The sequence below is a fragment of the Lipotes vexillifer genome, unplaced genomic scaffold (assembly GCF_000442215.2).
Source record: "Lipotes vexillifer unplaced genomic scaffold, Lipotes_vexillifer_v1.1 scaffold82, whole genome shotgun sequence".
Classification (NCBI taxonomy): Eukaryota; Metazoa; Chordata; class Mammalia; order Artiodactyla; family Lipotidae; genus Lipotes; species Lipotes vexillifer.
In genome coordinates, this window is record NW_006783121.1 from 2,425,867 (window position 1) to 2,430,227 (window position 4,361).

A 4,361-nucleotide genomic window follows, 5' to 3' on the forward strand; every position below is an offset into this window, starting at 1 on the left:
TGTGAATATTTCTCAGAATTCTTATCAAATATCTGCTTCCCTTTTTGATTCCAGGTCTTCTCTGATAAAGTGCTTCTTAGGTGAACCCAGCCCCACTACAAGTGTCAGAACCAGCCTTTGGCTGAACTGACAGAATGGGCCAGAGACGGGAAGGATGGGGCTGAGAACCTAGATAGACTTACAGGTGTCAAGCAGCCAGAGAGGCAGGCAATCTGGAAAGTTCCAAGCAGCAGTTGTTAGGAAAAGGTCCAGACAGTTAAACAGAGCCCAGATGATATGTTGAGATCCAGACAGGCCAACAATTGATATAAGAGAGGTCTTGTAACAGATGGCAAGGAACAAGTCATGAAGATAAGGTTTAATACAGATAGAACCTAATCACAAAGACAAATTTTGGACATGAATTCTAGGTTAGGAATGAAGCTAAGATTGGTTATGATAAGGCAGGAGGTCAGAATGAGACATAAAATGAAGGTGGCAGTACTGATCATTGAGATTATGGTTCCAGAATTGGAGATGAAGTTGAACCCATGGGCAGAAATAGAATGGCTTCAGCTACTGGGATTAGTTATCTGTTGGGGTTCTAAGCTAGATACTAAGATTAGTATATTCCTGTGATAACTTTATTTAGATAGATGCCTGCTACCATTTCCCAACACAGAGGAAAACTTAATCTTTATATCCTTCTGAGTAGTGCAATTTGCTTATAAAATCTCATCTTAAAATGTCTTCTGTTACATATTCATTCCACAAACATTTATTAAATTACTGTATTTCAGATACTGTGGAATACTGAGGTGAGTAAGACACAGCCATTAGCCTTAGAAAATGTATAGGTTCATGAAGGAGCAAGCATCTAAAGTAATGATTACAATATGGCATGCTAAAAGCACAAGGAGTAGATGTAACTTTCACGAAGTCATTCAATCAACCAAATGTATGGGGTGCCTTCCATTTTACAGGCACTGGTCTGGGAACACAGGATAACACTGAGTCCAAACTTGTGGTGTCATAAAAACCTTCCAAGAGAAGGTGAAACTTGATCAGAATTTTGTAAGAGGTAAAAGGTAAAAGGATGTGGCAGACATTATCCATTCTCCCGTTCCTGCATACAAATAGAACCCTGACTTTTTGAGGCAGCATTGTGTCTAGTTAAAAACTGCCTACCCATTCATACCCCATTCTAGGTATGTGACCGTGTAAGTGAAAGCCTCTTGGACGGGGCTTTGTTGAAAATCATTTTTTCCCAATGAAAATGAACTTAACTGACAGATTCTTCACTCTTCCTTTTCTTCATGCTTGGAGTGCAGATATGAAACCTAGAGATGGAATCATCATCTCACAGCCATGAGTACAAGAGCCTCCTTATAATAATGGTAAAATAGAAAGATAATAGTAGTCTTGGTCCCTGATGATACCATACAACTTCTATTTCCTTTGGGTTTTTGTTTAAGCCATTGTAGCCACTTCTCTATTATGTACTGTTAAACACAATTCTAAGTAATAAGAAGAGTACCAGAGTTTGGTAGTAGAGAGTTCAAGAGAAATTTGCCAGGCATAGGAAACAATGGCACATACAAAGGTGTGGAGTGAGAAGCTTTCAGGATGAAGAAACTGTAAGGAAACCAAACTTGTTGGAGTTATGAAGGGAAGGAGACCAGAGATGAAGTTGGGGAGGTAAGTAAAGACCAGTTCCTTGTAACCCATATTAAGGAGTGTGGGCTTTGTTGTAAAGGCAATACAGAATCTCTTATGGATTTTTTAATGACTTAACCTTTGCATTTTAGAGAGAACATTTTATTAGAATATTTAGGAACATTCGGGAAAGGAGAGACTGATGGCAGGCAGACTAGATAGGAGATTTATAATCATCCAGGTGATTAAAAACCAAAGCTGGGGTTTCCCTGGTGGCGCAGTGGTTGAGAACCTGCCTACTAATGCAGGGGACACTGGTTCGAGCCCTGGTCTGGGAGGATCCCACATGCCGCAGAGCAACTAGGCCCGTGAGCCACAACTACTGAGCCTGCACGTCTGGAGCCTGTGCTCTGCAAGAAGAGAGGCCGCGATAGTGAGAGGCCCGTGCACCGCGATGAAGAGTGGCCCCCGCTTGCCACTAGAGAAAGCCCTTGCACAGAAACGAAGACCCAACACGGCAAAAATAAATAAATAAATTACTAAAAAACTCCTACCCCCAACATCTTCTAAAAAAAAAAAAACAAAGCTAAGGTAGTAGAAATGGAAATTGATAGACCAGATTGGAGTTATTAATTATAGGTCTCTAGAAGAGACTCAAAATATATCAAGGAGGTAGAATCAATATAGATTGGATGTATGAATTTGAAATGGAGAACATCTCAAGGATGATTCTCAGGTTTCTGTCTTGGGTGACCAGATGGTTCACCAAGATTGGCACTACAGGAGGAGATGGTTAAGTAATGATCCAAACTCTGATATCTCTGATAACCAGAGAGAATTTAAGTATGTTTTTCCAATTGTAAAAGTATCTCTCAGGAGCAGTGATAATACAGCCTCAACTCTTAAAGTTGACATTTATATAAACTTAGTGTTTTCAGAAAATTCCTAAGTAGATTGAGATAGAGATAATGGTATTTTACCTTCATACAATACAATGTTTAGGCTGTTCTTTAATATTTCTTAGAACACTGTTAGAAACAGAAACAAAATATGAAAACAAAGATAACAACACCAAAACAGCTATACTGCAGGAACCATAGTAATGTTTTCTGTTTCTTTGTTTCCTATTTCAGCCCAGTTCAACTCGGTAAGGAGAAAATGATGAATAGAAAAGAATAAGAGGGAAAGAAATGTGCCATAAGAGACATTTAGCAGATGTTATTTTAATGTGTCTGACATAGCTCTGCATAGTTTTACACCTTTATGAGTTTATTGTGATAATGGTGGCAGGAAGATGCAGGCTCCAGGCACCGCTAAGTAATGAGGCAATTTTGAGTTTTACTTGATACTCCCATTAAAATCTGTTCACAGTGTCTGTGCTCTTTCAACTTAGCCTAAAGAGTACTCACACAAAAAGCCCTAGCAGTGGCAAAGAGAATCAAAACTGCCTGCATTCTTTTCCATCTATATGTCTTCTCTTTGGTTTGCTTGAGCTGAAGGGCAGAGTAGGTTGGCACTTGTTATCAGCCCATGTAGCCGTCTCACAGTGAAAATAGTGATGTCCAAAGTCTAGTAACCATGACTAGAAAGGTTTGGTTGTGCCTAAACTTCTGTACTTGTTTGCATAAACCAAGAGCCCATATTTGGACAAAAGTAATGAGAAAACTGTAATCATTCATTTCATGTTGGTAGGATTTGGCTTATTGCTACTGCCTTCTGAACTAAATGGATTTAAAGGGGCACTTAAAAGACTTAGAAAAACTACTCTTGCTACAGATGTTCTGCTGCTTTGTTTATTTGTTTGTATTTGGCCACACCTCGAGACTTGCGGGATCTCAGTTCCCCGACCAGGGATTGAACCCAGGCCACGGCAGTGAAAGTGCCAAGTCCTAACCACTGGACCACCAGGGAATTCCCCCTGCTGCTATTCTTAAACAGTGGAAGACTGCTTCTAATACAAGAGAGGATATTGGTGTGATGGGAGAAAACCAGATATTGTGGAATAACTAGGTTCTTACGAGCTAGAAATATGGATTAGGAAGTTGTTGCCTATGGTCACTTGAGCTTTATTGGCATGTCAAAGGAAAAACTGAAAAAGAAAGGGTTGCTTTATAAAATGTATTTTGGGGGGAACCATGCTCGTAAGTAAGTTTGGAAAACACTCCTTGGAGTAGTCAGACACTAGGATAGTATTTGCTAAATTATCATTTCAAGGCCTAGATACCTAGGCATCAAGTGTATTTTTAGTTATATGTTTAATTCACATCTTTCTGACACAGTGCTCAGTAGTGAGAGGAAGTTTAAATCCCACACTCTGGGATTGGATAATAAAACACTCCAAGGGGAATTTTTTTCCTGATCTCACTTTACATTCATCTCATACTCAGAAGGACAAAGGCTCATTTCACTTTTGACTTTTCTTTTTACCTGCCACAACCTCATCACAGATGGTTTTCATACAAATGTGTGCTCTTTTGTTTGATTTACCTCAATTACTGTTTCTACCTTTCATTTCCTAGAGTGCTTTGCAGAATCCCAAACTATTTTAATTCCAAAGCAGATTAGTTATATACCAGTACAAAATCCAAGGCTCACCAATCAGAAAGCTAGGAATGAAATAGGTGTCTGTCTGTGAAGGCATTATAGTGATTTGGGGCCGGACCAGGTGGTGAGGTAGTGACAGAAGATCTTCACTGTTGCCACTTTGCTTGGAAGCAGGAAGTTAC

General features: G+C 39.5%; 1 non-coding gene across 1 annotated transcript; it reads right to left on the reverse strand.

Annotated features, from left to right (window-relative positions):
• Nucleotides 1-3,474: 3,474 nt before the first annotated feature.
• TRNAE-UUC (transfer RNA glutamic acid (anticodon UUC)) lies at nucleotides 3,475-3,546 on the reverse strand. The gene has a single exon. It is a non-coding gene; the product is annotated as a tRNA-Glu (tRNA).
• Between the last annotated feature and the right edge of the window lie 815 nt (nucleotides 3,547-4,361).